Source organism: Prinia subflava, chromosome 3, assembly GCF_021018805.1.
Source record: "Prinia subflava isolate CZ2003 ecotype Zambia chromosome 3, Cam_Psub_1.2, whole genome shotgun sequence".
In the NCBI taxonomy this organism is placed as follows: domain Eukaryota; kingdom Metazoa; phylum Chordata; class Aves; order Passeriformes; family Cisticolidae; genus Prinia; species Prinia subflava.
In genome coordinates, this window is record NC_086249.1 from 13,155,291 (window position 1) to 13,169,811 (window position 14,521).

Sequence of the window (14,521 nt, forward strand, 5' to 3'; positions counted from 1 at the left end):
GATTGTGCAACTCAGCTTCTATGTTAACCTCAAGACACTGGTTAAGATTGTCCATCATCCCCCTTAGTTTTAAGCTAGAAAGGATCTTTCCTTCATAGGCCTACTATGATGGCAGCATAAATGAAAACTGATGCCATTACAGTTTGTAATTAGTTTGTTCTCCAGACATGTTCTGACACAAACTCCAACCCGTGTTCACATTCATTACTGACAATGAAGTAAGGCCAGCTTCCCACTATCAGAAACATGCACTGGTGTGCAAGACTCACACTGCTCAGATGAATGTTTTGTGACCAGTGCATTACAAGAATATTTTACAATACTGCAGAACATTCCAGGCTAAACAGATGATTAAAGTACCAAAGACAGCACAAATTCTGCCATGGATCTCTGTTCTTCCCATGTAACGATGATTTGAAATAATTATCATGATTGTTCTTGTTCAATGAGGGATAGGAGAGTCTCAGTAGAGATTGTGTCTGTCTGAAATCACTTAAATGAAATGGTTATTCAGAATAGCTTGAAGCCATCTTATCTTGAATGCATCTTGAAAACCTAGTTAATACAAGAATTCACAGCCAGAGAAGGAATTCGCCTTCAGAACAGGAAACTGGTCATGGTATTTTCTTGTTTGGTTGGTTTTTCTTACAAATCAACGATCTGGTTCAGAGGGCTGTTTATCTGGCAGAAAGAAAGGGGGTATAATGTTCATTCTGTTCTGAAGAACAAGTCCTAGAAATGTCAGAGCCCTCCCTAAAGACTGGTATTTCTTAAAGTCTCTAAATAAACATGTTTTATTGCCATTTTGACACCTGTTTGCCCCCTTTACACAACTCTGTCCATGAGTAGAAAGATTTGATTTATAGACCTTCCACAGAGGGTCAGTGTCTGTGGCTCAGAGCCAGGGTGGAGGTGCTTGTTGCATTTCCATGAAGTCTTTCTCATAAGCTGTTCACAGCAATATCTTAGTGCTTCAGTGATGGCAGTCAGTATTTCTTTCCCAAAACACATGCAGCTCATCAGCTATGAAACCTGGCTCTCACGTCTGTGGAGGTGCTGATAACACAGACCCTCAACTCATCTGAAACCCAGGCTGCTGGAGGAAGAGTGCTAGCAGGGCCTGCCACGGGAGATGATATGGTGTTCTCTGTCTATCTTCAGTGGGAAGGTTCAAGAGGTTTCTCAGAAGTGGGAGAGAAACGGATTTTCCTTGTTGTTTTTGTTGAGGAGTTGTTGACTTGGGCCATCTGAAGCCCACTAAGGAGTCTGCAACTGAAGAATAGTTGTGGATGGAACTAGGGCAGGGTGGTTGGATGGGAAAAAATGAGAGAGGAAGAAGCTTTGATTTCTCTGTCTCCAGACAAAAAAGAAATGTGGAATGGAGACCATGATGTTCTTGCTGCTACAGTAGTTTATGCTACACCCAACTAAACACTGTCTTGGCTGTTTTTCTGGAGCCTGACACAGTAAAAGAAAAAGGAAAAAAACCAAAATACACATGAATAGGACTGTGACTGAATTGCCTAATCAGCTGCTTGGCTTCTCTGGCCAGTACTGGGCAAAAACTGTAAAGATTCAGGATGATAAGGCACCCCTCCTTTAAGGCCAGTAACCCAGGTCTGATACTGTTAAAAGTGAGGCAGTGTAGGCAATCTGATTTATCTTTTACATCTTCCAAAACTAAAGTAAGGCTGAGTTGTTTTGAAGAAAGAACAAAGGAGGAGTTAGTGAACTCTTACTGTGATGTCCCCAGCCACTGCCTTTCATATTTCTGCCTGTCAAAATAAGTTTAAAGTACATCTTGCATTTGTCTTCCCTTTAGCAGATGATAAAAAAGACATCAAGTGTCATCAGATCTTCTGTATTGGACAGGTTTTTGGTCAATGGGGGACAGAGCGTCAACAACACCAGTAAAGTGCATTCAGGGAAATGAGACCAATTCTGGTGTGAAATCTTCCAAGGGAGAGCCCTGCCACCATTTGATACGCAGTCGTGGTTACTTAGATTATAAAGCTGGGCATCTAATTTTAAGGACGGGGTAGAACTGTCTCTTTTGAAGCATATAAATTCTTATCTGCCACTGATAATGTTAATTCAGGTTATTATTTCCATTCCAACACAGATTATAGGACAAGAGAACTTACCTGGAAATTAGAAAATGAATTCAGCATATATATCAGAAGGCACCTTTTCATGCAGAGAACAATAAATACTTAGAATAGCCTGCAGGCAAAATTGTAGAGGCAAAAAGCACCAGTGTCATTCAAGAAACAATTAGATATCATCCTTGGGGAAACAGTCTACTAAAAATAATTTGTCATGATGGACCAAATGACCTTTATTCATTCTCCAAAATTCTCTCATGTGGTTATAACTCTATTGAAGAACATTTCACCATTTTGGCCTCAAGCAATGTCAATTCTTCCTTGAATCATCCTGTTCATCAGTTCACTGATAAGGGTGATCCTTTTTTATACCACAAAAAATACTAAACAATCACCAGCCCTGTGCCATGACTTTGAGTACATCATCAAAACTCATTTTCAGTCTTGTGACTGTACCTAGCTCTGTACCCAGAGTGACTAACAGAAAGTTTTTCAGGCCTCTGGGAAACCAAACAACAAAAAACCTTCTCAGGGTTTTAATATTAACTGGAAGAAATATGACCATTCTCCACTCCTGGCACACAGCATGCACCTTGTAAATGAAACACACACAGGAAAACAACAAGGTAAATCTCTCCCAGAAACCTAAGCAGATTCATGAAGGTCCTTGTGACTCTCTAGCAGTCATTAAAATAAATCTTTTAATATTTTAGGTTATTGTTGTTACCTTTTTTTTTTTCAGATGTTTGCTTTGTTTTGATTTGATATGGATAAAAATTAGGGTAAAATTAAGCATTCAAAAAGATTTTTTTTTTTAATAAGGTGTAGTCCACTTGAGACATTTTGAGCAAAAACTGGGAAAACACTGCTATAAATAAAGAAAAGCTCAATTTATATGTACCAACATACTGAGGTTAGCAGAAAGACTACGCTTGGCTAAAAGCAACCTTGATAATTTTGACAACTGGGGAAAACCTAGTGTTACCTCTAAAGCCGTGTATTTTTCTGTTTTTACTTTTAGAACTCTTCACTGACACACACAAGTCACAGGAGCTCTGGATAGATCTGATGTTTTCTTCTCCATCCATTGTTTGAGGAGCTACTTCTGAGCCTGTTTGCACTCTCCATTGCACATCCCACTGAAATTAGGAAACACACAGCATTTCACAGGGCCAGTTCCACGTACCTAGAGAGATAACAAAGGGAAAGATGCATCTGGAAATCCATCCCTAAACAGTATCTCTGTAGTTCTCTCCAAATGTCACAAATTGGAGCTCAAGGGGAACTGCATGGCAGGAAGGCAGACTTGTTGAGAAAACTGGGTATTCACTAAACCATATACATCCAAGCTAGTGTATATAACAAAGATATTTTAGATTATTCAGAAAAAAAAAGTTCTGAGATTTTAGAGTTTTGTTAAATGGTATGGGCTCTCAAGCATAAACATGAATGTAGTCTAGGTTAAAAATTGATTAATATTGCTGTGTTATAAAATATAATTTCTGAAACAAAAAATATTAAAAGTAAAAATTATATGAGAAATTTAAAATGTAAGAAAATTAATTACTCAAAGTTCTCCACATCTTGTTAAATTTGATTAAAAGGTCTAATACACCAATACTGCTCATCAATAAGGTATTTTTTACATGTTCAAGCTTTAAATATGTGGAGAATTTTAGTGTTTTATAACTTTGAAGAACTAAATTGAAGTTTAATAACATTGAAACATCAGACCATTACTTGCATTGTGACATTGCTACATATTACTAGTACGTTGAAAAATTCAGATTCTGTCACACAGACTATTTATTTTCAAAATATAGCATAGTAATATCAGAAATATATCATAAGTAATATCAGAAAAGACAGCAGAAAGGCAATATAAATTTTCAGAGAAATCCTTCCAAAGACAATTTTATTTCTGCATACAGAAATATAACATTAATATCAGTTACCAGGAGTGTGGGTGTTCTGAAAACAAGAAAAATATCCCTTGGCATATTATGGTTTCCACCTGCTAAATCTTCCTGTGTCTACTATAGCTTCATTTCTCTTGCTATTAGAATTTGCAATACAGAGTTTTCTGCAATAACATGATTCTACTCCTTTGAGATTCACACTGAATCCTATCACAAGTTATTTGTGCTACACTTCTCGTTCTTTAGATTTTATTCATGTTGCCATCATTTTTCAAGAACTTTCCACAGATGGACATTTATCCATGTTGTTAAATTACTGAAGCAGTCTATTAATTCACAGAATCCCTGAAATGGATGTGTATTTTGGCACAATTTATTGTTTTATAGAGTCTCTCCATAGCAGAACATTTACCTGTGAAGTTTTTTATGTCACTAGTTACCACTTAGACAAGGTCAGCCCCAAGAGCCAAGGTTTGAAGTCAGATTCCTGAAAAACACAGTTGCCATCACCAACTTTAGCACTAGAATTTTAGCACTATTCTGTAGTCACCTACAGCAAACCTTATTTGCATAATATTGAGATACTTACTCATGACATTATGCAACCAACTGTTCTCTTCAGAGCTTTTTTTTTTCTTGTTCCCCTTCATTTCAGACCCCTCAAGCAAATAACTTAGATAAGTAGTTTTAAAGCTCCAATATAAACAGTGAATTTCGTAGTAATCTAGTAGTTAACCTGTCCAGGGCAAAAATATTTATAGTTTTTAGTTACTGTTCCTCAAGTTTTACAATATCAGTCAATTTTTTACCTAATATATTAAAATGTAGCTTTTTTAATCAAGAATACATTTTCCTATTTAGGGAAAAATAAATGATCAGCTTATTAGGTAAAGAGTGTGGAACTGAGTATATCTCCCTCCTTACCTTCTGGAAGATCATTTCTACTGCTCTTTGATATTTGTATCTTGAGTTTGCATAACCCTGCCCTTTCTAAAAGGCTAAATGAAAAAGTTTAGGAAAGCTTTCTGAAAAGGCAACCATTTTCATTTTTTCCGCTGTACTCCAGGCATTTGGAAAATACCATCCTTTTATATTCTTAAAAACAAAATTAAACGTTACAGCCAGTAAAAAAATGCTGAAGACACATTTCAAAGGACAATATATTTCAACCTTAACTGAATTTCAGCTACACCTTTATATATAAAAAAACTGGCTTTAAATGTAGTATAAAGTGATAGAGAGCTTTCTCAATTTAACACTGCAGCTCTCACTATTGCACATTCACAAGGGCACGGTCCAATTGAAGGTATTTTCTCACAAGAAAGATAATAGTTAAGAGGTTTATAAATTAACCCTGATTCTGCTTTTATAAATCTTGTTGACTTAACTAAACAACAACCCACTGGCCATAGTGAAATTTCTAGGTACACAGTGGATATTTCCAACACTGATTTAAAAGTCATAAACACCACTCATTTCAGTGGATTTCCACCAAAACATCTATTAGCAATTGCTATAAAAGGTAATCTCTAGTGACAAACAAAGGGGATGAAATCAATAGTACTATTCCAGGGGCAAGTTCCTTTACTCACAAAGGATTTTTAAGTCATTTAGGATTTTCATTGGTTGGTTGGGTTCTGTGAGTTACCAGTTTTGTGAAAAGAGAGAATTTTGTTTTTGAAGGGCTGATGTCTTCAAAATCAGATTCAGACAACACTGTAAATTGGAGAGGTCTTCTTTTTCAATTATTTTGAATAGCACATAAAAAACCCTTTTTCTGTGTGGACTCGTGACCATGGAAGAAAAAAAAAGACATTTTGAACCTTTCTTGTGATACATGTCAAGATTTTCAGAGTGCCAAGGATATAACAGCTGCCCACAAAGAGGAGATAGACCTCACTGAACCTGTGGAGCTTGAGCCCAACTGAATCTTGGGTTTAGACTGAAATTTGGAAGACCTTGCAGTTAGTCTAAGTAAAGAAGGAGAATTTCTAAATAAACAGTTACAATTCATATCTGAAATTATTTCCTTGTCTTGAACATTTTTTTTTAATGTGTAAATCTGTATTATCCCCTTGTTTTCTGTCAAAGGTTCTACCCAGCTGAGAAGGTATGAGGATTCTCCCTTGAAAGACTGAAAAAGCCTTGGAGTACAGCCATCCTTCTGGCTGGGTACCCACAGGAAATGTCCCTTCATACACTGAGGTGCTCTGCTGAACTTTCTTAACTGTTTTCTCAAATGTATTCCAAAGCAGGAATTTTTAATCCTGTATCGTCACTAATATACCATAGAATTGCACCTGCTTGCTGCCCTCAGGCGTCAGACAGACCTGAAAGGGGAATATGAGTTATAAAAGAAGTTTCTATACCCCATCATGGTACTGTACAAGTTAGCCCCAGAATATCAATGGACCATTTCTTTCACACAATTTTATAACAATTCAGGAAAGCCAAAGTGCTGATGTGTTTCACAGGCACCTTAATCTATTCTATGTTAGTCAATATTATGAGTATGAACTCATGCACTTTGAGCTGTAAAGAAGATTTTGTACCATCGTTCCAACAAATCAGAAACATCGTGGCTCACATATAAAAGGAAATAACTGGCTATGTTCCTTTACTCTTATTTTATTGTTCTGAGCAATTCTGAATTATAGCCTTCATTAAATAATAGTTGGAATAGTTGAAAATGTTTTTCTCAAACAGTAAAGTATTTCTAATTCTATCTCTGCTTTCTGATAATTTTGAAAAAATGAAATTATTATGTTTTGCTTTCTATCAATGCCAAGAACTCACAGGTTAATATTTTCATTTGCGAAAGTTGATTAACAGAGTTAAATTGTATTCCCACACTTGCTTATTAAAAAAAGGAATGTAACAGACATTGGAGCAGGGGTTCTACCTAAAAAATTAAAAATCAGTGAAATTTATGAAAAAGCTATGATTTTCTACCAGCAAGTCTTCCTTACACCTTAACAGTATCTCTTTTCACTGTACTATGTATTATGGTTTAAAAAAATCACTTCTTTTTCTTCAATTTACATTTTGCTGGAGTTTCAGAAGTAATGTTTCATTTCTCCTAAATTGCTTTTATAATTCTTACCATGGATGCACATGCTGATCTTGTAGTCCAAATTTGGCAGGTTTAATTGTTCTTTCAAAATATAAGAAGAATCTTTCAATGTTCACAGATGCTGCCCAACACCTGAGGTATAAAATGCAATACAAATACACCTTACTTGAGCAATATCACAAGAAGTACATTAATAGAGAAAAGTGCAAGTGTAGTTTCTCTAACACGACTGCTCACCAAAAATATTTTTTTGTATAAAGATATTTTTGATAGAAAAAAATCCCCAAACAAACAAACAAACCCCAAAACAACAAAGAAAATGTATTAATTTTAATAGAGTCGTGAAGCCAGTATAGATGATTGTATTATCATTATAAATTCAACAGTTTAAAGAAACAAGTCAATTTTTTATTCACATAACATCTATGTGCATTTTTCAGGAAATAATAGGAAGACAAATGAGTCAAAACAGTAACATTCATATGTGCCAAGGTTTTTCCAGACCCTTAAAGAGATGGCAGTCAACTTGAGATTTGACTGTATGTAAATGAGCACTCAGTCAGAATTTTGATAATACAGAGCACATTCAAAAGCTTGGTAACTTAATATTTTAACGATGTCAAATGATCAGATGGAAAGAGGGAAGTAAGATTCAAGTAAGCAAAAGAAAATTGTTTTGTAAAATGTATTTAATGATGGATGTCTCCAGAGTGTTTGCAGAAACCTGTATCATTGGTTCACAATTAAAAATTCATTAGGTCTTGCAAGACCTGGATAGCATTTTGTAAATAAGAAGCAGCATGTGAAAAATTCAAGTGAATGCAAGGGCTTAATAGAATAATCATGGCTTGAAGAAGTGCCCCACAACACAACAATACATAAATGTGTATGTGTTGAGGACTAAATGATGCTCACTGTACTCACACTAGCAGCTCCATTAACTTGGGTTATTCTGAAATCAACCCATCTCTTATATCAATAAAACAAACAGCACCCTAATAACTCTGATGGTTATTCCATCACCACCATTTCAACTGGTAATGTGTTACATAAGCATAACCCATAAAATGTGTGACATTGCATCAACAATTTCATCTGAAGGAATCTTTTTTCTCAGTAGTAGATTTCTTCTATTCTCACTCACATTAACTTCAACTCAGTGATGGAAAGCTTAAGTCAATGTTATTTTAATGTCTAGTTAAAATAATGAAATATTTTTATAAAACTGTTTCCATTTAAGATCCATACTTCTGTCATTTATTTCAACGGATCCAGAATTATACTCTATGGGTTACATGGAAAACCATCATTTGCACTTACCCTTTCTTTAACTCCTCCTAATTTATGAATTATAATTTATTATTTAGTCTCATATTCAAAGAAACTATAAAGAGAAAAGCATGCATATCCCCAGATATAGTGAAGAATAGACTTTTAACAAAACCAAGCATCAAAACACATTTTTGAATATGCCTGAAGTGAGAAATCACCAGTATCTTACAATCACTGACACAACACAACTCTCTACATGTAACCAAGGAGCAAATGAATCGACCCATTAAAATAATGGAACATGCAATCAGCACACCCACCAGTGCTTTCAAACACTGACTTGAAATACTTTGGAATGGCCTCAAATTACTTGAATAATTGTGGAAATCCCTGCCTGACTTGGAGCACAAAATGGAAGCATTCATACAACTGATACTGCTGGGTCTAAAGAAAAGGTTGCACCTGCTCTTTTAATCCACCCACATTATGTGTTTGCTTTTGCCATCCAGCAGCATCTCTGGTGGACATCAGAAGCCTTGGAACAGCTGGCTTAACCCAGATGTTGGATATTAAGTATGATCTATAAAGAATCTCAGTGGTGAACCTGTGGTCAGCGTAGATGGAGCTGCCAGACAATGCTGTTGTATTTGGCCCATCCAGCCATGCTGACTCCTCAGCCTGTCATCATCTCTTCCCTCTTCACAAAATTAAGGAAATATTTTTTGACTTTTTAATATGGTAATAACATGTATTTAGATAGCCAGAAACATTTTGTTTCAACATTCTTCCTATTTCTTTAGGATCAAACTCTTGACTTTGTCTCTCCCCTGCTGATTTGCCACCTATACACAAATACATAAGAGTAACACACTATTATGTCACTGTAGATTTTAAAGTTTTCCTTACAGGACAGGTGAAAAAGAAGTGTCTATTCACTGTTCAGGTTCTTTAGTCCTTCCACAAACTCGATGGGACCGGTTTTCCAATCTCTATGCAGTTCCAGCAGAACAATCCCTCTAGGGATTTCCCTCTGGGGAAGCAGGACACGACCTTCTCATTTGAGTTATGCAGATTTGCTATTCTGATCTCAACCCACCTGTCAACAATATTAAAGGGAAAATAAAACACCCAGAAAACATGGAGAGTGAGAGAGAGCCATTGTCAGAGAAAGTTGTTATTATCTTGTAATACCATGGCAAATGTCTTATTACAGGGAACAGTTGAGAAAAAAACATGCAATATTTCATATTAGAAAAAGATATACAACTAGATAAAAATAAATATGAACGGAATTTTGAAAACAAAATTGTGTTGTTGCAATTGATAGACATGCTACTATACATTAATGTTTTTTCAGAAGCAATTCACATACTTATTTTCATCTATCTTCACATCTTTTCAGCTCCTTTATTGCCTCTTGCACAAATGTCCTTTTTATTCCTCTACTTTGAACTTTACTTTTTCATTAAGCAAGGCTTAGCTTTATGCAAGTTTTCCTATATCCAAGCAGCAGCTAGACATCTCAGAGTGCCTGCAAATGTAATTGACCCTAATCATTACACGACAATAATCACTTTAATGAGACCTAGTCTTGTCAAACTACTGGCATAGTGTCATCTCCTTAGTTCCCAAACAAGGAACTCTGAATCAGGGCTTTGGTTGTACAGGTTTTTTGATCACCATGTTTTTTCAAGGACGTGATCAGTTAAATCTCTCTGTCTGCACCGACAGCTCACGTGGAAGGCAATGCCAGCCACTGCTCTGAGCTCATTCCTGCAGAAGGCAAGAATCCCAATCTTTCAGCCCTAAGAGGAGACAGGCAGGTACTTTGCAGTCAAAGTTGAAGGCCACAGAACACACAGCACTGCTGCTTTTGCAGTTGATGCATTGCATTGCTCTCATGCCAGCGATCAGCCCTGCCACGCATTTTCTCTGCAGGCTCAGAGAAGTCATCTGTTCTGCTCGTGAATCAGTGCCACGCTGGCACAGCGGGGAGGACAGCGCGCTCCCCTGCCTGTCGTTTGTCTGACTTTTGAAATGATCTCCAGCCTTTCATGGAGGAGCACACAGAGGTGGTTTTGTCAAACAAGCAGAGCCCCCCCGGTGCCGAGACCTTCCCCACCGTGGCGAGGCCGCGGCTGCGCCAGCGACACCCACACACACGCGCTCTCCAAGTGATGCAGCCACAAACAAGTCAACAATAAAGTGAACCCTGAGAGGGAAAACGTGTCCTCAACAGAACAGAGAAAAAGGTTCATTAAATCTATTCATTTAGGCTGGAATTTGAAAGACTTCCCAGCATGTCTCAGTATTACCACTACTTAGAAGCAAATTTATGATTAAACAATGGTTAACATTTAACTTAAAACCTCGCTGTTTTGAGAAATTTGAGTTATGATTTGAAGTTTCTAATTCTGACTCAAAGAAGGAAATTAAATATTTTAGCAATTAATAAAGTATTTTCCAAACTTCAGGTAGAATATTTTATCCATTAATTTATTCTGAGTATTTGAAGTGTGGGAAAGGGAAACCAAAACACCACCTGTGGTTCTATTTTATTCCTAACACATCCTTCACTTATCATTTTAAATATTGCATCAAAAGGAGGCTGTTAAGGTGATCATGTTCATTGTCAATTCAGAAAAATAATATAGCATTATCTCCTAATGATGTGATCCACATTTATAATAAAACTACACCCTACTTTCTATTTAATTCTTTCCTCACAGAATCCTAGTAATAATGCCTGGAAGATAACTATAGAAGAGAAATCATATCTGATCTCCACACCCTCAGTTTTAACCTTAATATGCAGTTTTAATTAAAAGTAGCATTGTTTATATTTGAAGTAACATTAGGAAGAAGTTGAGTGTTGAGTATTCCACGTATGAAAGGAAAGAAATAATCAGTCTGAAGTCTTGCAACATGTATTCATGTTAGGTGATGTTACAGCCCTTAATCAGATGATCACTCTATCCTCTGGATATGAAAATGCTTTAGAGTTAAAACATGCACCTTCTCCATGTGGCAAAAAGTTTCAGTCGGGCATAAGATAAATACAAAGAACCTACTGTGGCTTCATAGTTTTTAGATGTTTAACATGTAGACAGCTATATTTTTTTAAAAAATGAAGAAACATAGGTAAACTTTAAAGTGCTGGTTGTAATAAATGAATGTCACCACAGATAACAGCTGAGAATTTTATCTACCCTTACCTTTTCAAAACCCATCCTGACATGTTTGATGAGCAGAACAGCCTAACACCAAGTCACTGGAGTACCTCTTCAGCAATCAATTAAAACCTTGGGACAGAGGAATGTCTCAATGGCCATGTCTCAGCCTTACTAGGAGATGACAAGGGTGACATCCTTACTAGAGGATGAATTGTTAGGAAGGTAGCTAGACTATCCTTACCTCTGCTTCAAGAGAAAATCATGGTTTTTTCCACCTTTTCAAGAGTTTTTTTCAGCTTCTCACATGTCTGGGTTTTTAGATTCTTCCTCACAGTGTGACAGCCGATGATACTGTGCTTCTAACACAGAACAACTCTGTTACACATTTCAAGTTTCCTGACACATCAGGGTCTGATCATACAAGATGCTGAGTGCAGCTGGTCCAACACTGTTATGCTGGAAGCTATTTGAACTGTGTGAGGTAGGAAATTTTGTGAAGTTTATAGTTTCAGTGTTATAAACAGTGACAGTGTGTGCTTAACAGATGAGTCCAATGCACCCTTTTAAATTTTTTCTTTCATTCTTTTCATCAAGAGAGTAGCAAGTGTTCTGATGAAGGAAAATATCAGTCTAAAGTCTCCCAAGCCCAAGTACTAAAGACACAGCCTCTCCTCTTTGTGTTTATGCTGCCTCTAGGATTATTTGGAGTAGCCATAGTTGGCTCAGCTGTGAGGGGAGTGAAACTTCTTTTCTGATATGGCCATTACATCTACACCTGAGTCTGCTTTAAAATTGACAATCTTCCCACAAACATTCAGTTCCACTCTTCAGGCTGGCTCTGTATCATTTCTTGTGACTGAACGCAGGAAGAAAGTAAAGGGAAAAAAATGAAAAAGTACATTTGACCCAGGTGCTTCTTTCCATGCTGCCTTTGTGTGACATAAATCAACAATTTTGTATGTCCGTGGCATTTGGCTGCTGCAGCTGAGCAATTACCTTCAGATATTGGTGTCTCCACCTCAGCTGTGCTCTGGGGTAAGGGCATCAATTCGAGCTGAAACACCCCATAACCCATTTGGATCCACTGTAAAAGCAGTCAGGAAGGGGGCACCTCAGACAGTTGCCATTCTGTAACACTGGACACATCCTGGGACTCAGAATTCACTGGTGCAAAAACCAGGTCAAGTTATTCTAACAGTTTCCTGGCCATCTCAGAATCCTGTTTCTTGCTTCTGGCTGTGGAGCAGAAGCTAACTGCAACTTCTAAGCTGCAATTGTTCATAAAACTCTTAAAAAAAGAGCCTCAATAGTGGATTGTTACCATCTTGAAATTAATAGTAGAATTTAAAGTGCTTTTTTCCATAAGACTCAATGGAACTAATGCAATGATCCAACAATTAAGGATAAATTATTAATTTCAAAAAAATATTCTATAAATACCAAATTGTTTATAATATCTTAAGCCACTACCCTTCCATTTCACCACGGATTTTATGATGCTAAAGGAGGGAAATAGGGAAATCACTGCCTTACAATGAAGAAAGAAAGGATGAAGCTTCAAAATAAATAAAAACTGCTTCGCAGAAGATTTTTGGTACTATTTAGGGAAGGTCCAATTGCAGAGTTGATATTTGAACTACCTGTTTCCATATAAATTGCTTTTAGCTATAATAATAATGTGAGGGAAAATAGGAGATAGCTAGATTTAGGTACCTTAAGCTTTGTGGTAAACAGAGAGATACAAAAAAATGAATGGAGGAGAAAACGAAAATGCTTTTGTCTGGCTGGCAAGTTAGAATATCTTTTATTCATTTGGTAGCTTTATCTTTTTTGTTTGTTTGTTTACTGTTTGGATGAAAAGAAATATCTTCAGTAATCCTAACATATGCTCTTTGTGCCCTGAGATAGAGAGCATCTGATAAAACACATTTGAAAGACCTCAGCATCTGCAATGACATGGCTATGCAATAAAAGCTCAGCAGCTTTTCTTACAGTACTGATAATGTTATACACAGAAAAGAGGATCTATGCACAATACACTGACTTGCCTACTCCTACAGAGCCTCAGCTTTCCTTTTGCTGTCCCAAACTGTCTGCTGAATAGCAATGAGGCTGATAATGAACACTGCAAAATGACAGCTTCTAGAAGTTGAGTGTTCCCTTCAAGAGCAGCAGCACTTCAAGACAAGATTTCTTTTCATCTGACAAAGAAATTTGTTTTCAAATATGTCTCACTTAGGTATCTGGGGAATCCAGTGGACATGACAGACTGCTTCAATTTCCGAATTCTTACCCAGGAAGGCCCACAGGAAAGGGCTACTCCCCTTCTAGTGGTGAAAGAAAAGAGGCTGCACTGTTCTGCTGCCAATGTTCTCAGAACACAGGCATCAGGAGTGAGGAGGAGGCCCTTCACATCTCATTTACAAACAGAGTCTCAACACGTTTCAGCATCATACCTTGCACGCTCTCTTTCAGTATTGAGTGCATTAAAAGACACCACTTACTGTTGAAAGGGTTAGGTAATAGAAAGAGAATGATTGGTTTATCTTCTGAAAGATTCATACATGATAAAAGGAACAGGCAAACTTCGCCGGGGGATGGGAACGTTGTAACACAGAATTCTCCACTCAAGGCAAGCAAGAGTGCAGTTTACAAAATCTCAGGTATTTTGAAGTTAATGGGAAAGCAGAGAGGGTAAGAATTTTTTATGTTTGTGTCTACAGAATATAAATAGAGAAAAATCAATCTCTCCCTATTTATCTAGCTGCTTACAGAGTCCTCAGAAACAGTCTGAGAGCAACAAAATCATGACTGGATTTTATCCTTGAGGTCTACTATCAGCAAAGGAAGTATTCCCCTTTCACTGAGTCGTAAACAGAATAGCTTTTCAAATCAGGAATTAACCTATATTTGAGAGTCCTTATCCAGTAAGACTTTTTTTCATCCTTGTCTAGTTCACAGAATATTAATCTGTACTGG